General features: G+C 40.0%; 1 protein-coding gene and 1 long non-coding RNA gene across 4 annotated transcripts in view; both read left to right on the top strand.

The window, feature by feature from the left end:
* The first annotated feature begins 1,889 nt into the window (after positions 1-1,889).
* LOC139776241 (uncharacterized) lies at positions 1,890-2,926 on the top strand. Its single transcript, XR_011719042.1, has 2 exons — positions 1,890-1,978; positions 2,471-2,926. It is a non-coding gene; the product is annotated as an uncharacterized lncRNA (long non-coding RNA).
* Positions 2,927-9,857: 6,931 nt separating this feature from the next.
* LOC139776236 (neural-cadherin-like) overlaps positions 9,858-21,921 on the top strand; it is a 199,609-nt gene continuing 187,545 nt past the window's right edge. For all 3 annotated transcript variants that reach the window (XM_071712779.1, XM_071712780.1, XM_071712778.1), the window contains exon 1: positions 9,858-9,992. The gene's annotated coding sequence lies outside the window, so the exon portion shown is untranslated. The remainder of the gene's footprint in view (positions 9,993-21,921) is intronic.

The following is a 21,921-nucleotide window of genomic DNA, read 5'->3' as shown; positions in this document are numbered from 1 at the left end:
GTGAAATGCGAGCGTGCAGAACGCCCGTTCGCATTTACCTGCGAAAGCTCGCCCGAGATGGAAACCGATAAAGCGGAACGTAATACGGGATTAGTATCGAATCGAATGCGATCTCTGATTAATAATTTCAAGGTGGCACGCCCGACGTAGCTGTATAATTGGATTCGCGATCGCGCGCGATCATCAGAGTTGTATAAATACTCACGTGGGGAGTTAATGCCGACAAAGGACAAATATGAGCATCATTTAAACAAACACCTACTCCGAACACTATAAAAGTAACGAAAATCGAGACGTAGTAAGATAAAAGAACAAGACAGATAAAAAATAGAAAGTAGAATAAATGTATAAAATATTATGTAAGATTTTACAAGAATTATTTTATAGAAAGATTGTGCTTTTGAACTTCAATAGTCTTATATTCTCTTTTCTCATAATATATGTATTCGTACGAGCTAATATCGGGGTAACAAAGTGAATATTTTGTTCATTCGTGCTTTCAACCATTCGCAATGTCTGCAATTTATGGCTGCCATTAGAAATGGAGGATAAATGCAGCTTCGGTTATTTTCATCATTTTCGAAGCGTTATTATCGGAAAGTATATAAGTCACGTAAACGTATGACTGTGTGTATATGTATCCGTTAACAGTAAATTATGTTCAGTACGATAAAATATTACGGAAAATATTACTGTTGCGAAGTTAATGAAAGCAGCACATAGCACTTTGATATTAAAAGTTCACAAAAGAACGTAAGATTTATGATGGTTTGGAGGAACTTCTGAAGATGCAAAACGCGTAATATTATTGCAATTATGAATATTCTATGAATATATTAAAAACGCATTCAAAACTTGGTACGGCCAATAATAAATTAAAATATCAAATATCACGTTGTTCTTACTAGCAATAGTTTATAATATTTTGAATAAAATCGAGTGCTCCTTGAGCTTTAAACATTTTTCAGAGGCATTTAGAAGTAAAATTATCTTCAAAAATAAATTTATCTTCAAAATGATGGGTCTAGACACGACGTACGATGGGAAGACTCAAGACTTAAGTATTAAACGTTACATGTATAGTCATGAGTCATGACGTAAATTCTCTGGGATAATTTATCCCAGTCTCGGATTGATTCATGTATTATGTAAGATCGTCGCGTCACTTTGACATTTTCGTGCGATGGCAAAGTCATCTTTTAAATTATAAAAACTTTCAATAAAAATGTAATATTCGTTATACATAATGTTTTATGTAATTTATGCTCATTGTCGATGCGAAATCTATTCAGCATAACATTTTATGTGGGTTTTATTTTAGTATAGTTTCCTCGATGACAGTTTATAATTATATCTTGATTAAGCTTAGCATAATTTAAATATATTGTAAATTACATTAATTATTTAAAAAGAATTTATTTTAGTTACATTATTATCCGCAAAATATAAAATTATTTTATTTGAGAATATTTAAGAATACATAGGAACTAAATAAATATCGCTATCGTAACAATTCTCTAAACTTTATTTCAGACAAAACTATATTGCACAGTATATTGCTATAATATGTCTCAATAATTAAATGTACTATATACATACATATTATATATAAGAAAATTACAACAATATCAGCAAATCGATTCTCGAATAATAATTCAGCCACCGTAGAGAAAGCAATTTTATACGGGCTTTAAAATGTCATCCCGCATACATATTCGGTCGTGATAGAAGATTTAAGGAGCGCTGCATCGATTCTCGGCGCGTCTCGCTTTCGGATAAGAGAAGTTATCTTCGTGCAACACCTCGTCATTCGCATGAATAGTATCGGGGGGGTGGGGGTGGGAGGGGGGAAGAAGGGGGAAGGCTCTTCCTATCGGGTCAGTCGCAGTTTAAATTCCGTGGCTGTCGTATATCGATCTCCTCTCGTTTATACAAGATTATACGTAAGACGTTCGATGTCTTGTCGCGGTTAATGGAGGTGAGACATTTTCAGCGCGAAATGCCTCGGCTAAAGTGGTCGATTACCCGCTCCGCGGTGTTTCCTGTTCGGGGGCTTCGATCCATCCACTCGCGCGCGTCTTCGGATGCGCTCTGACAATAAATAGACCGAGGTCGGGAAACGGGTCTGATAGGCTTTAAGTACTAATCTCATCAAGGCGACGACGACGACGAGCGGACCGCTAATGCAGTCGAGCGGATATTACTCCGCGCATATGGACGAGGTCTTTATATACCCATCGTCGCGAAAGTAGATTGTGAAAAATCGCGCGGGACGGGCGCAACTTCGTCACACGATTCGTTCTATTATCGGTGGCGATAAATCAAGACTCGACAATGAAGCAATTTGCGAAAAACACCCCTTTGTGTTTGTGGATATTATCAGTGTAGCTCTGTGTTGATCAATCCGTGTAGAATAATCCAGATTGAAATACACACAAACTAGTCTTCAATCGACAAAATATTATTCCAGGCGGGACTGCGGGTGTCTGGAGACAGCGAAAACAACTCTATCGATCTCGGAGCGCTAAAGCCCGGAGCGTTGCTGGGACTTATTTGAAAGCTTAACAAACGCTTAAAGTGGAAGAGGGTTAAGGAGCAATGACAATCTAATTCACTGCCGGGGATCGGAACTTTGAAACTCAACCGCTGTTTCCGTCGAACAAAAGCCGATTACTACAAAGCGATCCGTCAGTGTTACTTCACCTTTATCTCTGGCGGAAACTAAATATTTTAAAATATCTTACATGCGCGTAACGTCAAGAAAAATGTCAAAATTAATTTAGTTGTTCATTGTATCTTCTAGCATAATTATCATAATAATAATAATAATAATCTGTTTTGTTTACTATTTTGCAAGTAATTTTACATTAAACAATTTTGTAAAAATAATATATAGAAACAATAAAATATTGTCCGATTGTTAATATTTGCAAAGAATTTACAAATATATATATAAATGCATAACAAATGTTACGTTCTTCACTATCAAATCTCTGTTAGCTCTGCATAATTTAAATTTATATTATCTTTAAAAATAAGATTAATCAATTACTAGTTGTACATATCATTGGCGAATAGCTGCAATTTTTTATAACGCTAATATAAACAGAATTTTGCTCCGATAAATATTTCAAATACGGTACGGTATGGTATTGTTCATTTTAATACGTTTTAAAATTTCATGTGTTGTTCAGTGTAGGTATATTGACTGCAAATGAAATATATTATAAATTTTGACGACTGAAGAGCGGAATTTCTTTTGTATTACGAGATATGTTCAAAGATTAGAGAGTATTTATTTCCAAAGATTAAGGATTAAAATGTAGTTAAGCTGATGTGTAGAAGCAATTATGCAAACACGATTGTAGAATATTAATGATTTTTAAAGACTTTCCCGATAATCTTCATAATTATTTTCTTAAGATGTTTGAAATGGCACATTCTTTGTCTCGCCCAGCTGTTCATGGTTGATATACTGCAACCTTTTTGTCATTAGCAAAGTTTTTGTTATGCGTGCTCGCGATGAAGCTATTGGTCTTCAAAGTAGGTTGTAAACCCTCGCACGCGAGCAGAGTAAGCGAAGCTTGTGAAGTGGATGCGTCAGAGTGGATGAGGCTGCAATATTCAGATGCTGTTAGGGAGGATTTTCTCGTCCGCGGCGAATATATGTATAGACTTTGAGCAGCCTTGGATCAACCTGCATTCAGCTGCAATGTCGGGACGGCACCCAGATTTCGTGTCCGATTGTCTTTCTTGCAACGTAATGCGGTATAACCTATCTCTACTGTTCTTTTAGATGTCTTTTCGATGATAAAATAATGTGTACAGTTATTGAAAATAATAAAATTTGGTAAAAATTTAAATAAAGATAATTGTAGAAAAATGAATAATAAATATAGTTGTTTTAATTAAATTATATATATATGTTTATAAAATCTCTAAAAATTAGACAATATTATATTTTAAATCCATATTGTATCAATAATATTAATAAATTGTAAATGATAATTAATAATTAGTACTAGTTCAATAAAGTTTTATGTAAATGAGCCGAAAGAATGATCAATTTCTTAATTTACAGAATCGTGAATAATTAAATAAAAAATTAAACAACCTTATACAAAGGCAGAGTATATGTTAAGAATAAGTACAATGTACGAGTATCACTGCCGGATATCGCCTACGTATATCATATAATTCGATACAACGGATATCTAATAAGCGAGTAAAAAAGGTTGAGAGAATTTTTCCAATAAATGTTACCCCTTCAGCAGTGCTGCTACTTCCGATAATTCATCCTCTCCGTTATTGATATTGTCAGAAAGATAATTACTTCCATCGCTTTTGCCGCTAGAATAACGAATAGTAGAAGAGATAACAATAACAAGACTAGAGTAATATATTTTTCACACGATAACATAGATTTATTTCTCGATTTTACATCAGTTTCTTTTAAAACAGGTGCACGTGTCATCGCTAACTTGAATAGAGTATTTGATACAGCATACATGTACATATATACACACACATATTTAAATCTTAACTCACAAAAATTATACCGTTTCAATATATTCTTAGTCTTGTTGTACTTTTTTATATATGAAGTTCAGGAAAACAAGAAGCGAGCTCATACAACACACTTGCAACTACATTGCAGCAACGGTGCAATGGTTTATCTTGCAGTCAACGAGATAATAAACAAGTTAAAACTATATATATATAAAGAAATATATATATAATTTCTCTTTCTTAAATTACTTCTTAAATTTTTATACAAGGATATTTTTTGTATATAATTACGTAGCTCAATGTACGAAATATTTTGGAAATATATTGTCTCCGCGGGACAAAAAATTCAGCGCGCTATTATACATATATGTATTTCAAACTGTTAACGCAGAATTCAAGATCGGCAATAAATTTGTATCTGCGGGAACGTCGAGACGTGTCCGCGGAAAGATCGTAAAGAGAAGCGCGCACGTAGATTTATACGTTTCTGCGACGATCTCACCTCACCGGAAAAATTCAGAGCTCCGTATTGGATCCTCCCGCACGCGAGTCGAGATATTTTATAAAAGCCGTAAATTCTCGTTAAGGGCGTTACCCTACGTTAAATAATACGCGGCAACTTCGAGAGAAATTATACCGCGGACGTTACATGCACTCCCATCGGATACGACCGTATTTCGCTTCAACAGCGAGCCGTAATTCACTGGTTTTCACTAATAAATATCGTTAATATGTACACGCTGTATATCTCTCGTTGGTTATAGTGCCACATATGTATAACCGATGAAACTGTAAAGACGGTTTATTCGTGTGGCATAAATGCATAGATACATGAATAATTCCGTTTGAATTGAATGCACTCGTGGTGATAGTAGCGGAACATAAGTCATGCGTGCGGGCAAAACACCTGAAAAATCCTAGGCCTTTGATCTTGGGACGATGATCATCACAATCATAAATCCTTAATCGCATCAGTTTACAAAGTAATAATTGTGACGACGTTGTTAGTGCAATTATTACATTATTTTTTATCCAATTAAATCGAAATTAAATTTATAGTTTTGAAAATTGCTACGTAAAAATTCATGAAATTTAACTAAATCGTCGCAATCATATATAATTATATTTTGTCCCGTATTGGATTTGTGTTGAATCGTCATAACGGTGCGCGACAATGAGGACCATTAATCTTCCAGGCCCTCGTCGATACCGTCATTGCGTCATTTATCAGGATTCGTCGGACTGCCGTGAATCGTGACGTTTTGTGTTTCGGCAGGCACCCTGCGACGAGGGTTACGACGTTACGGAGCGGGAACGTCGAGAACGGGAAAGACAACAACCGGGGGAAAGGGGATGACCGGCGGTAACCGTGCACGAGTGAGCACGGCGCGTGCTGCGCTACTTGCATCCGGTCGTACGTAATACGCAACATACGCGTACGTCGGCTGTCGATAATAACAAGGGCTTGAATAATAGCTTCGGACGAAGCAGGCAAAACTCAAGTAAAGGAAAGTAAGAATACGTTGAGGAAAACACGCTTGTGGAAAAGCGTGTCAGGTACTGTCACATTTATAATATCGTATTACGATCATATGGTGTTTTATTTTATAGCGCAGACCTAGAGTCAACTAGAGAAATTATTAACGAGGCAACGATAGTTACGAGATAACAGGTTAATAATAATCTAGTCTACTCCGTTAGCGATACGTAATTAATTAGTTTCTAGAAATCAATTTAAAGTGATTAATTTATCGTTGACATTTCTGATGCACTTTCTGGACATCTAAAAATATGGCAATCTTTATTTTATAATTTTATCTGCTCCCTAAATCTTTTACGAAAAGACGTAATGAGTATATAGGTACAGGTAAGAAAAATATCACGAATAATACACGAGTGACCTGAATTGAAATTAACTGAAAAGAATTCAAATTGATTTCTGGAAACGATGTAATTAAGTATGTGCTGTTAATTACATTTCAGTTTCTTATTAACTCACTATTATTGTCGAATAATTAGACATAAGAAGGTTTCTGATAATTACAAAGTTATATTAAAAATTAATTAAAAAACTTAAATTTCAAAGAAATTTTGGTTTCCGATTTACTTTACGTAAATTATATATTAGCAAAATTTTTTATTTTAAAATCTGTTTAGTTATTAGAATTATTAGAATACTCAAAGTTGAGAGAATTATAATCATATCGATATAATTAAACTCCCATTTTACTGGAAAATTATTTCCATTATTTAATAATGAAAGCAGGATTGTCGCTATTTTGCTTCATATTATTCTAGATCAATAATTCTCACCCTTCTGTTATTCGTGTCACCCTAAATACGTGTCTCTAGCATGCGGCTGTTTCTACCTATCAACCCTATTTTCCTGACTTTGTTATCCCAGTCGTATATTACCGTTAACAGTCCTTCCTTAAATAAACACCGAAGAAATAACTTCAATTTTAAAGGATCTATTAACAAACCTCTGATGCATCTCGATTGAACATTCTTATTTTAAGTATTGACAAATGAAAGTAACGCACGCGTTTAAGAAACATTATTTCTTCTAATAAACCCTTATCCAAGCGTTTATTTATTTCAATTAAAAAAAATATTCTCTAATTTTTATATGTGAAAATCAGAGCGAAGTATGATCTTTATCACCACAAAAACACCTTTGTAAAAAGAGGTAAAAAAAGAGTGCCAAGTGTTCGCGCCCGTCAAAATAGTATTGTGCGAAATAATATTTTAACGTATTGTTGCTATAAAAGTAACAATATCAAACTGAGCATGAATTTATACACGTCATAAAATTTATTCTTTCATCATATTCCTAAAACTGACGTACTTGGCACCCCCGGGTCTTATGGGAACCGAGTGAAGGAGGGCGAGTCGTAGCATAATATTTCCCGCGAAATCGAAAGCTATAAAAATGGATACGCAATCCGTGCATACCGCGCAGGATTCGGTGTTCATCTCGTAGGACGTCCAGCGGACGGGACATTACGACATTTAGGATGCCGGGCGTTCGGAGTACGCCGCGATGAATTTTAGGTATGTCCCGATGTTGTACGAAGTAAGACCGCATTCCCGCGCACCGTGATATCGTATTTGCGGTATCGTAAAGTGGAAGAGACCGAAAACTTTCGTCGGCGGTGCGGCGCGGCGCGACGCGGCGCACCAGGTGGAGTTATTCACCCGCGTCTCTCTTTCGCGTTTAGTGTATCTTCCGGTTCATTAACGAGCCAGCTACGGTCTACCGCTTCGATTCCTTATCGCAAACAGATGCTCCAACGCTTCCGAGAAGGTATGCAAATGAGGCAGCTCACTCCGTCTGGTAGTTACAAAGAATAAAAAAAAAAGAAGAAGGGAAACGGAAAAAAAAGGAAAAGATGAATATGCAACGTTAATTAACTTCAAAAAGTCGTTAAACGACATGGTCTCGATGAAGCGGCTTTCCTTCACCGACCTTTTCCGCGATCGTTACTCGTCTTCCTCTTTGTCTACCGACTCACGTATCAACGAGAAGATTGCTATATGCTTCATGTGTTTTCTTACGAAGATTTTTCCGTAATCAAATGAACATCAAATCCATTATCTGTAAGCTCTAAACGTTTAATTTCGCGATAACGAGTTACGAGTGTTCGAAAACAGCTTTTAATTTTTACAAAGACCATCCGCTATTATAAGTTCTAATAGTGACTTAAACTAACCTAACAAGGAGACACGAAGAAATATTGCCTTGACCAAATACAATTTTTATCATTCGCTCTTCTCGAACGCTGGCGACGGGACAGCGTGACAACAAAAGGAAACCGTCGCACGAAACCCGATTGAAACAATCGGATTCGCGATTTCCCCCCCTCCCCCCGGCCACCCCCTTGGTTTCCTGGCTTTCCGCGTGTGTAATACGTTATGAGAAGTCTCCCCCGGGCTTCTATCTAGCGGCGCTTCGCTTGCCAAGAATCCGCAGGCCATCGGATCCGAGAGGCAACCCCGCTGCGTCGACCCCCCTCTGATCACTCTCGACCTCGCTACTCTCGTCGCGTTATCTTCATTCTCGATCGTGGATGTTAGCGTTGCAGCGTTGGGGTGACGCGCGGCGAGGGCAACTTTAACGGCACGCAGGCGACGTAGACGACCGTAGAGCGTGGTGGCTCGTGCGCGAGGGTGAACGCGCGCTCGCGCGCGCGCACCCTGCAACCCCCTTCGAGGGGTGACGACGCTGCCCGACGTTCCTCATGGCAGCGGCGGCGGCGGCGGCGGCGGCGGCGACGGCGTTGGCTGTGATAGTGGAGTCGTCTGTGGCGAGGGGTGCGAGAGGACGAGGGAGCGCGCGTACGGGGGACGAAGGGGGTGTGCGGTGGAGGGACCGTCGGTCTATCATCCGCTGGTGGGGGGGAGCCGACGACGAAGAGGTGGGGAGTTCGCACGTCGACCGGAACGGCCCCACCAAGTTTTATCCAACGATCCGGGAGGCTCGTCGAGGTAGTGGTCCGCGCCCCACAGCCGCGACAGCTCGAAGCGCGCGCGCCGCGTCTCTCTCCCGAGTTGCGCCTCGCTTCGGAGTTGCGCGTGAGGGAGCGGAGGAGCAGAAGTGCCCGGAGAGGAAGAGAAGAAGCGTGGCGCGGTGTAACACTACGGTATAAAAGCGAGACGTATACCGCGCGCGTATACACCGGAGTACCCTGGTCTCTCCCGAGGGCGCCACCCAGCGCGAAAGGGGTCGGCGCGACGTTATATCCGCGAAGAGTGGCCCCCGCGTCGCAGGAGAGAGTGCGGAGTCAGTTATTTTTTTTAACCCCGGAGAGAGAGCAATCGTGTTAATCTCGTGCACCCGCCGTCGATCGTTATTCGGGCCGTGCCGGTGGATGCTCCGGAAGGAGAGCGCCGCGCGACTCCCGTGGGGGACTTGCGGGTGAAAGTGTCCGGAGCGGCGGAAGTGCGCGCGGAGGGAAGGAGGACCTCTCGTAGCCGTGGGGCGTCCCGGCGATCCTCGTCGACCAGGTTGCTCCGACGAGGTGCAGTTTCAGTGAGCGGTGGACTGGTGTAATCCGACGAGCGAGACGCGCGGTCTCGCGTACGCGCGCTGACACGCCGCTCGAATTTCGCGGTTACTCCGCCGACGACATCCGGATATTGTTACCTGGCCTCTGCACTCGCGCCCGCCCCGGCTAGAGCGAGTTGTTTTCCTGCCGGGGGTTGGTGGTTTCCGGGGTGGAGGTATCGCACGTACACCGGGGAGTGTCGCAGGTGCGGAGGAACTCGACGGCGGCGGCAGCAGCGGCCGGGGGGGGGGGAAGGGGGTGGCATATATATATATACACCGAGGGGGCGGGGGGGAGTGTGCGGGGGGAAGGTGTGTGTCCTCGCACTCCTGCGCAACCACCGGAGCACCGCCGGAGTCCTGGAGTCGGGAGGAGCCCCGAGAGTTCACTTGGCGCACACGGGGAACGCTATAGCATCCTGGCTGGACGGATAGCGTATGTATCCAAAATCGCGCTATACCACCTGGATTATATACGCTGGCGGATCGCGCGGCGTGGCGGTGCCGCGCTACGGCCACTCTCCTTAGGTTCTCTCCTACACCCCCCAAACAGGTTATTGATTTTGCCCAAGTAAGGAGGTACACGGATGTAGCCCGCGTACGCGCCCTGCGGCCTGCGACCTGCTCTCTTTCACCCTCGTGTGTCCTCTCGCCCTTGTGATGCTCTCCCTCTCTATCATTTTCCCCTGTCATGCTCCATGCTCCAGCCCTTCATCCGCCATCTCCGCCACCGCCACCACCGCCGCCTCCGCCTCCGTCCATCCCTTCGTCTGTCTGACTGTCCGTATCCTCGTCGCTCGACTTGTCCTTGATCCTGCGTACCTCTGACGGCAGGTGGACTTACGTGATCTTTCCGCAGTATATACACACACACCCACATACACACACTGCACATACTCGTTTCCTTTTGAAAATACGCGTGGCGTTGCTGTGCTGCATGCTCTGCTAAACGATACGTCATACCGTTATGCCGTATCGATATCGGGTACGCGTTTAATTTGATTGTCGAAGGGGATTGGGATGGGATGGCATTTGAGGTAACGTTAATCGAGATATACTGGAGACACGCGGCGTATACCAAATGCACTTTTGGATAATTGAACAGAATATATGTGTCAAGTTCGCTGCCGATCAGCAGTAAGAGAATTAAAACACCGACTGATTTATCGAATCCTACGCATTATAACAAAAAACTGCTCCCAAGATATACAATCAAGTTCATAACTTGAGGCAAATAAGAGCCGTTGTTAAAGCGAAATATATAAAATATTAAAAGTAACTTTAATATAAAGCTTACGCGCGTTATGTTCTAGCATGATAAATATTCTTATAATCGCAATTGAGGTGGTCGTTGACATGCTTGTAAAGAAATACTACTTTATTTCGTGACGGTACTCTTGGAGCAAATTTTCTTAATCTTAATATGAGCAATTATTCACTTCTTAAGACTTAAACGTATTTTAATTAAACCTTTAGGCAAGCGATCGATGTGCTGCCTTTTACTTCGCTTTCCGTTACATATTTCGTGTAATCAGGGATAATTTTTCTTTTTCTATTCTGGATAAATCAAATCTCTCTTTTGTAGCAAAATTGTTCGCTCTTATATAGTCAGTAATTGATCATATTAAGATTGAAAACGATCGTAGAATGACGTAACGTATTGCGGGTCGGGCACGTCGTCGATTATGTCGATAGCGATTTCAGGAAGACGTTCAAACGTTGATAAGAGAAACCCATTGCGTATATAGTTGCCATTTGAATCCAAAAGTGTTCAATTTTATCGACTGGCATTGTCCAACGCGAAAGCTTATCGTGTACGCGTTGTCGACAGGCTGCACAGTGTGTACAACTCTTACGTGGCTTTGGAATATTGATATTCCAGTATTTCAATTATTTTTAATTTCGCTTTTTCATGCGGAAAGGAGAGACGATACGTATTCCGTGCCATCAACCATGGTGGCTGTTCGACGTCTCTTTCATCTTTTTTTGACTAACTCAACGAGAACTTCAAAAAGAACCTATGACTTCTCACTTGTCACTTTTTTTTTTACTCTTGAAGCAATATCGCGCAATCGATTTCTTGCGAGCATGCTATTGAATGACCACTTGGAAAATATCGTTAGGTAGATGACTTGAGTGCTTTGCTAAATGAAACTGTCATTTTCATCGCACGCTTATTACTTAGATATTAAAATATCATGATCACTAATGATTTTGAATGAGATTTATCAGATTTCCTAAATGACCGTGTCAATTCAAAGGATCGAAGACAAGAAGAGTGCTATGTTGTATTCTCACATTCGCAACAAACTTATACGAACAGATACATATAAGCCTAAATGACATCTTGTTTTTGAGCGAACAGATAAATACGCGGTAAAACTTTTTGTTTGTAATTCGATATCTCTTGTGTTAGCTCTAACTCTCAGAATCGTACTATTATCATTCGTTGCATAACGTTCGGAGCATTTTAGCGAGTTCCACTAGTTTCGATAGTGTACGCGATATCTCTAATAATAAATTCATCCTAAAGCAAAACTCTTTCTCGCTTTTCGAAACTCTCGCGGATCGCGCCGTGCCCCCCGTTCGCGACACGCCGGCCGTGTCAACGAACCTCCGTGACACATTGTTGCGGAGTAGCGTGACCGTATACTTCAGACAGCAGGTTACGAGCAGATTCCAACAACTGACACCGGATCGATCGGCCGGGAGAACTTTTCACGGCGGGCAGTCGCGGAGGCGACGCGCGGCACGGGCAGCGGAGGAGACGACAGGCGGTGCGGCGGCGGCGGTGTGGTCTTTCGCGAAACCGGCGGGCTCGTAGTAAATCAATAGAAGCCACGTGAACCCGCGACGAACGATCACTCTGTCACGCTCCGTGGAGGGCCGCGCGCGACCTCGTGAATTCGACGAGCCGTACGGATCGATAATAATTCGGCTGAGGCCGCCTCCGAGAAGGATTTGACCCTTTGAACTCGGGACAATTTTCTGACCTGGCAGAATATTGCTCTCTTTTTATCGGGCCATTCTTACGCAACTATTTTAATACGTAGTAAAACTCGTAACTTCCAACCATGCAATCTGAGCAAAAGATTCGTTTGCTTTAAATAGCTAATTGGGTTTTCAATGGCTTAATAGAGAGAGAAAATTCCGATCGATATCGTTGTGCGAATTCTCTTAGAACCATATAATATATCTTGTTTCTTTCTTTTGAGAATTATTCTTCAATAAAATTTTTATGAACTATCATTCGTCGTATAATTTTAAGTTTTAATATTTAATATCTTAACAACTGCGTCTTGAAATATTTATCCAAGTACACTCGAAGTTAAATGAACAATCCAATTTTTATCAGCTTCCTCAAGAGTCAATTCGTCAACGTCTGATATCGAATAATTTTAGATCGCCATCAATCTCTCGCCATTTTTCTTAGTTTATCTTCCAGTATATACTGTCGAAAAGATATGCTCTTATTTGGATTTATAGAGATGAGATTTCTCGATGAATAATGAACACTAGCTATTGAGATAAAACGTTTGCGAAAGCAGTTTCTGCCGTAGTTCTGGTAACATTGTATCGCTTGGATGCAGCGATATAAGACGTGATGCGCGTGGGCAACGCGTGACACGACACTTAACGAGCACGTTGTAAAACGCTTTATGAATTAAATGGCGATTGTATAGAATTACTCAACTCGCGAGTTATCGGATAAATAACACGCTTAACACGCTTCTTGTACAGATTTCGCCGGTAATTCACAAAGGAGCTATTCAGAGATATGTATTATAACATTAATCAACCCGCCCGACGGACATTCGGGATTTATATGTATAATTAAAGGCGCCCCCTTCATTTCCAACCGAGCTTGCATTACTCAGCGAACGTAACTGTTAAAATAGCGAGCGATATGTTACGATGAAATAAGAACGCGTTATTCCAACCGCCATTTTAAACGACCTATAATTCGCAAGGGGATTCGAGGCAGATTTATATTTATTACTTTATACGTGTCATGGAAAAGCATTTGAAGGAATGAAATGTACGTATCGGAATATAAAATAAATATCCATATATACGCGCACATAAATTAGAATATACAGTAATATAAGAATTATAAATAAAATTCTGTCCTAAATTTTATCGCAAGATAGCTTTAAAGGGCTTTAAATATAAATATGGATGAACGTCATTAGAGATTTCATGTTACAGCTTACGGCCAATATCTTGCTATAAATATTCACAATATGGCAAAAAAATAACGCGAAGTCTTCGAAGCAAGTCTTCGAAGAGGGTTCGCGATAGAAATAGAAGCAGAGCACATCTGCAGAGCATGTCTGCCACATCCGGGAGAAGTATCGCAACTATTTTCAAAATTATTTGGCACATCGCGACACATCAACGGCATGCCTAGAATACCTGTCGTAATATGAAAGAAGCTTACTATACAAACAGTGCAGATCATATTGAAAGATACCGTCCATTAAGGTCCCCTTCATCGGCCTTTCATCGGCCTCCGCGTTCACGATAGTTATAGTGATACTTTTTTTTCCAATGAGAGTACGCTTTATCAGACAAGGTAAAAACATTCCGGACGTTTTTGATACGCTTCGTACGAGCGTTATCTCGCAATACGCGTAATACGAGATGTTTGCTTTAACGACAGCGCAAATGTGCAGTCGGTGCTTTCGAGTTAATCCCGAAATTGGAGTGATTCGTATAATTTCCTCGCTTTTGGATGCCCCGCGAAATAGGATTCATCTCTGAATCCCCGACGGTACTGCCGGAGCGGAGGGAGGGGTATACGGTCAATAGTCTCGAGGTATAGTATCGCGACCGCAGTAACTATATTTTCGGGCGCGCTGTTTAATTGCTTTCGTGGCGTCGCAACGAATCTTCGTGTCTTTCTCTCTCGCGCTTTTCACGTCGATACGAGGCCCGACCGTCCGAACGAAAGCGACAGCGTGCTGGGGGGATACAGCGACGCGATGTTCGCGATGATCCGCCGCTTGATGACTGCACGGGATCGGGACTCGGCAGAGGGCACGGTTAATTGCTTTCGTCCCAACGAATCACCGATCGTTGTTTTTCATCTCGCGCGCAAGTCGCTCTGTAAAACGGGTTTATCAATACGGGTCCGAATATCTCGGTAAAAACGTCAATAATATCGAACTGCAGCGACATGACCGCGGTCGTCGTGACGTCCGGCGAAATAAAGACGTCTTTCGTCGCGAGAACGAACGAATTAAAGTGAAATTTATTATACCAAAATGTGCACTTATTTCTAATCAAAACTATCGCGTATCCCTCTCGACCATGGATATTAGGGTCCAAATGAAGATGAATAAGATTCTTTCAAAATCAAGAATTAAACTTTAATATTAATAATATAGGAAACATTATTCTTTGATTAATTTCAATCAATTAATTGGTAGATTTATAACAGGCTTAGCAGCCGAAATGTTTAATGTTATTAAACTTAGAAAAATAGAAGCAATTGCTGGTAAAATTTTCACTGTATAAAGAAGAGTTGATTTCGAATTTATTAAAGTTATTAAATAATAGGAAATACGATGCTGATATAACTATATGGCCTGCATTAACCCGATCTATAAATATTTAACGCACTATCGGAAATATCGGAAATGAACATCGCGGTCATGAAAGCACTCGAAACGAAATTTAGGTAGTTGGATCGCGTTTTGATCCACAATATATTCGCGATAAAGTACGGTGTACTGCGAAACTATCGGTATTCTATCGGCTCCAAAAGCACGATTGTGTGCGATTGTCGTATTGTAAAACGTGCTCCCCGTATGCGCCGTATCATCAGTCATATGAAATAAAACTACCAGGTGTAGCAGGACGAAGGTGTTCGTTTGTTCAATTAATGGCGGGCTCTTCAATCAAAACTATGACCCAAATGGCCCAAATGCTAATATCCAATATAGTCACGCGCTGCAGCGTATTTTCTAATAACAATGTAGAGTAAGACCAGTATGCAATTAAGTGAATTACGAAGTTTCGCAATTTATCTAGTATGGTTAATTGGGATAATTGAGAACTTTGGAAAATGGGACGACGTAGGGAGCTTCCATTAATGAAATTAACAGTTACATTTCTTCGTTTCGGTTTAACTTTTCAATCATATCGTCGTCAATTATTAAGCCTTTCTTGATTTTATTATTAAATAATGATCATGCCTCTCATTTTATCCTATACCCGTTTTTTGAAACTTGAATATTATATTTACGCATACGCATTTGGAAGAGATCCAAATTTATCTCGTCCCCATTACATGCGTTATTATACCTGATATTCTTACATCACAGTCCATCGTATATGACAAATTGAACACACTCGACCAATTATTATTTTCCCAACTTCTTTGATATGTGCATTATAGTCATTGACGTACGAATCAAAAAATTTCATTTCGAACAACACAAAACACGTCTAAAAGGCGAGAAGATCTGAAACGTGCGACGGCTTCTGTATTCCATATTATACATTTGCGTTATCTTAGAGCATTCGAGTTACTCGAAATATCCAGTTATGTGATTATTCAAGTACTCGTAGTCCCAGGGCAATCCACCTCCGGTAATGAGGCTCTCCCGGACGCTGGCACTTTCGGGACAATCTCTGCAAGCAGAAATTTCTAGATAATGTCGTAGGGCAACGTCGATGGGGCCCAGACATACCGCCGCAACCGCATAGCAGCCGCGGGCCGCGGCGCACGCTAATTGCGTTCGTCGCATCAAAACAAAGTCGCTGCATGGTTATTGCGATCCCCTCGAGCGGTTTGCAAAATGAGGCCAATGACCAAGCGGCCGCGAGTAGCGTGGAAGCCTGCCAGTGTGTCCCGAAATACAACGGAAGTACCATTCGCGGGTCAACGTTTTCCAAACCGGCCGTACGTGCCGCACCGGCATGAAGTTCCGGCGGGTTCTGCGCAGAGCGGGATTATTCATTGGGTTGAGACAACGGATTTTCGATCAGTATTCTTGGACCAATTTAGAATGTCGTATCAGAATCTACGAAACGCGATGCAGCGCGTTTGTATCTCTCGAGCAACATGAATTCTCTGAACGCTGTTCACGGGAAAAATTAGTATTCGCGTAGAACAGATGCATTGGCAGTTGGTCGCTAAAAATGGTTATTAGAGATCCCAAATTTAAAAACTCACAATTTTGTATTTTCTTAATCTGAATTCAAGAAAGATGATAAAAAGAATCCTTTTCTACAGATCTAGTATTGACGGAAGTTAATCGAATTTTAATGATTATTCTTTATCGTAAAAACAAACTTATGAAAAATATTCCGTACTCCTACAGACGTTAAATTTATGGCTGTTATTTAGTTGTCGTTTGGTATTATAGAAGTATACAGTACCAAAAATTCTTGGCATGGTTACTACAATCGTCGTTGTGTACGCTGTACATGAATATCAGATAGTGTACGGAAAATATTAATTCGATCCTGACATGGTGGACGTACACACGCGATGCATGCGCGTCTACGAAAGGCGTCTACCAAGCGCGCTCTTCTTTTGTATCTGAGATCTCGTGAAAATTGTGACGCTACAGCGGAGGACCGGAGAGAGAAACGCCGCGACGCCGAGCGTCGTGAGACGCGTGGAATTCAGAGCGCGTCTACGTTAAACTACACACACAATGTTCGGATGACAGCGATTGTTGTATATGTTGGCGGTATATTCCGCATCTGGTCAGTCAATGTAAAACTATTTTCTGTTCAATAAATGCGAAAGAGAAGGCAGAAACGCGGTATATGGGACGCGGCAAAATTTCGAGCGATTATTCTCCAATTGAATTAATCGAATTATTATATTTCAATGTAGAAAACATGCGCATTACGATTCGAAATAGTGGACTATAGAATTATTATTATAGGAACAATAGTTAATAATAAAGCGGCGATAGTTAGTATGTTAGCCATTTGTAATTTGTGACATAGATATAACAAATTACGATAATTATGACAATGGTAAATTATTACGATAATTATGACAATTATTTAATATATAATGTTAACAGAAATCGAAATCTGGTTGTTGAAAAGTGATTCCTATTTAGCGTTACATTGTCATGATAGGAAACATTGAAAATTGTGTAAGCCCTGATTTAATTGTATAATGTAACATTTTAAATGAAACAGATTGACATAATTGATCACGGGAAAGACACTTTTCGGATACGTACTCCGAGTTCATCCGTCGATTAATAAATGATGGGACTAGCTATTCTTAAGTCTTATTCGCAGTCGTTGCTTATCGATCGCCCGAGATGACTTCGTCCTACAAATCCCGCGAAACCTCTCTCGTCCCCCATCGCTGTTAACTCATATCGAAAGCTCCCAGTCTTGAGAGATGTTAAGAGAGGATTCTGGTTTAGGAGGCTAAAAAAAGGAGATTTTTATGAATTTTTTTATTGACAATAATGCAGTTGAGGTTTCTAAACCCTTTACAATATTTAACTGCTTATTTGAAGAGGTAAAAAAAATTTTTATATTGTAAAATAATTGCAAAATGGCGCCGTGGTGTATCTCTAATCGGAGCGCCTCGCCAACCGAGTTGCCAATCTGCGGGAAAAATGTAGCCCGCAATTTTGATCTGAGATAAAAAAACGGAAAAAATTATTAATTTTTATATATTTTTATTCTATGTGAACCAGGAACATGGTTAAAAAACTGTAAAATACAAAATTTTTTAGCACTTGAACAAAAACATGACATTTTTGAGAAAAAATATCCTCCGTTTTTATGCAATAACAATTATTTAAATTAATATTTTTACCAATGTTTAAGGTTCACATAGAATGGTTGTTCATTCTTTAGCTAACGCACTTTGAATCAAGTCGATTGATCAATTAGTTTTTTCTCTATCTTTCCCGCAGATTGTTGGCGAGGCGCTCTGATTAGAGATACACCACGGCGCCATTTTGCAATTATTTTACAATATAAAAATTTTGTTTACCTCTTCAAATAAGCAGTTAAATATTGTAAAAAATTTAGAAACCTCAACTGCATTATTGTCAATAAAAAAAATTCATAAAAATCTCCTTTTTTTTAGCCTCCTAAACCAGAATCCCCCCTTAACTCTCGAGTTAGTCCAACATTGTGCACGGGATTTAACGTCGATTCCGCCACTCTTCCTGTCGCCGGCGATACACGGCTAAGACTCTTTAACATTTGCGTGCGGCGAGATTTCTAAGCTGTGGCTTAGATCAAAGTTCACGTACGCCTCGCGCGGTCGATTCGCAGGCAGGGAACGAGGGTACGTAGGTACATTTGCTCGCCAATTACGGGGTAACGATATCGCGACCGTGCAGATCTTAAGACCATTATGATTCTTGGAAACAAACGTGAAATTGCGGCACAAAAATTGGCCGCTTCCGAGTGACCGTAAAAATATGTCGCGATTGTACACGAGAACATCGATAGAGTTGTAAATTCGCTGAAATTTTATTCGAAAAATACAAAACATTATAGGTATTATTAGATATTTGTGTTTAAGTATTGTAATAAAAAGTAGCTTTTTAAATATCTTACAATACTACTAAATAAATTGTTTAACACGTAATAATTTTACACAAAATTATTTTTTAATTTAAAATACATCTAATTAATCTGTAGTTTATAGCTAATTTATATTGTCTTCTAATTTTTTTAATCATTAAGTTAATTCAATTATTCGTACAATTTTTTTAGATTTTTTCAAAAATTGATAATTATAGATTTATTACGTAAGTAACTAATGTCCTAAAAATATAAATAGTATTTTACTTTACTAATGAATTTCAAGTGAAAATCAAGTTGAAAATCAAGTTTGTACCGTAATATCGAGGTAATACCGCAGTTTGTACGCGTGAAGGAGGAGCTATTACTTAAATTCTTAGGGGCAAATATTTTTTGTCGTTTACTCTTGTTAGCTCTTGATTGGTCTGGAGGGATAATATTACGTGTGATATCATGGTCTAGGCTAAGACCTCGTGAGACGAGTTAAGGGTTAATTAGAACTGCTGCAATATAACGTCTCCGAGTTTAATTCTCCTCATGACATTAAGTATTCTGTTCTGTTCAAACTCTTAATACCATGAACAGCGTTATTAAGTATCTTAATTTATCTTAACAGTTTCTGCCGGGTACCTAGATATTGCATACATATAGTTTCTGCATGTAAAATAGTCCAACATATCCTGGAAATGACACTTGCAAATCCACGTTATGTTGTAGCATGCCGCTCTCTTTGTGATTAAAACGAGGTGATTTATATTTGTATCAACATATCTATTTCCAATCTATTAAAACCATTTTATTATTATATTGTTGCTTATTAATATCTGTTTTACTCATAATCTATATCTGCTTATAATTAAAATACTTATAATTAAATATTAAAAATATTTAATTTTGTCTTTAATAAAATATATGATAGAAAATATATTCGCGTTTCATTAAAATTTTACGTCTAAAGTCCGCTGTATGCTTGTACTACGAAATCACTTGTGCTCTTTCGAGCTAATAGCAGAGATCACTCGCCCTATATTATATAGTAATTGTTAGCTCCACTTCTTTATTTAAGAGAATGGTTAAAAATTAACGCCACGGAGAGGATAAAATAAAATGCATGCATCCTGTGGTTTTTCACGACGCAAGCATGAATCGCCTGCTCGATGGATCGTCCACCCTCGTTTTCCTCCGTAAAGGATGAACTTCCAACGTCGCGCACGCGGCTCGCGCAGCCTCGCTGCGGAGTAGAACGGCACACGAAGCAGGACACACCGACCGACCGACCGACCGACCGACCGACCGACGGCGACGACTCCGCCGCCGTGATGTCCTGAAATATGCAGCGCCGGCGTCTGACGTTTGTCATTGTCCGTGCGACCAAGTTAGGTCGAGTTATCTCCGTCGAGCGCATCGCGTTCCACCCGGTATAGCGCGCGATTCCTGAGGTAATGTCGCCGCGAATCGGGAACGAAATTTACATAGTTCCCCCGAATACAAACCCTCCGTCTTTCTCTCCATCCCGCTCTCTCGCGCCCTTTCGCCACGGTCGCTAACGAGCCGTAGAGAAGCCTTTTCAGAGACGCCGGCACCGTGTCGGGTACGGACCTCCATTGGGAAAGCTCCGCTAAGTCTTTTCCCCCCGCCGTGTCCCGCGCCCCCGCGAGTGTCGCCGGAAGCGCTTCTCGCGCGAACTTTGAGGGCCCGTTACTGCGAATGGGTGTTCCTGCGAAGCCGTACACCTCACACCCCGGAACGTCTAATTAGGGATCATTGTTATTTGCGCACGTATGGGACTTAAATTTCGTCTTACGCGAGGCCGGAGTATGAAAACGCTTCCGTTCCGCTTGGTTATCATGCCTCTTCACGAACGAACTTTCAAGCGCGACTTGGACGGTCAGATAGTATCGTAAAGTACCTATAGATTTAAATCTTTAATTCGCGATTATTTACAGAAAATCAAAGTATAATTTAAAAAATCTGGATATTAGTTTTTAAAAACCTTATTTTTATATGCTATTTGGTATTCCGTTGTAATTATGTTTGCCAATAGGTTGGAACAACCGGCCCTTAATAGTGTAAAAATATCCGTCACGAATATTTTCTTTTTAGTTGTTCTATTAATTCAAAAATATCTCTCAGAAAAAATATGCATGTCAAACCCAAACTGTTTTATTTTATTATTATCTATTTCTTCTGTCTTTATCAAATTTATATCTATTTTGAAATTAAATCGAGAAAATACGAAACGAATTCCAATTTAATTTTAGCACAGCTTGCCAGACTGACAATGAGTAAATTTTACGTTATATATATTTTCTCTAATAAAAATTTAAATCGTGTCGCGGATTATTTATAAGTGACACGGATAAGCACATTTGCTACGTATCTAACGTATCATTATAGTAACTTTGATATCGGTGCGCTGTTATGTAATATCGGAATTCGATTTTGTCGCCTTTCTTACGGCATATCTTCTTGGCAGGTAATCGCACTCGTAATCTCTCGTATCAAATCCGACAAAATAACTTTTGGAAGTTTCGTGAAAATCAATCGCGCGTTATATTTGGTTTCATAAATTTTCTTAAATATTATTGAAATGTAAATGAAAAAAAATGTAGATATCTTATATGTTTTTCACAAAATGATCAAATATATCTTTTGGATAAAATTATTTATAAATGATTTATGTGTTTTATTTCTTCTGTTATCCTTTCTCTCATTTCCTCGCTTGACAACTACTCGATCGTGCCTAATCAATAAAAATTATTACTGAAACTTGTATCGTATATAATAAGCGAATTCATCTATTGCATTTTACTGTAAAGTATAAGAGATATCAC

Source organism: Temnothorax nylanderi, unplaced genomic scaffold, assembly GCF_030848795.1.
Source record: "Temnothorax nylanderi isolate EJ_2023f unplaced genomic scaffold, tnyl_v1.0 TNYL_tig0115_pilon, whole genome shotgun sequence".
NCBI lineage: Eukaryota > Metazoa > Arthropoda > Insecta > Hymenoptera > Formicidae > Temnothorax > Temnothorax nylanderi.
The sequence above is the reverse complement of the archived record's forward strand: the minus strand, read 5'-3'. Positions and strand labels throughout refer to the sequence as shown.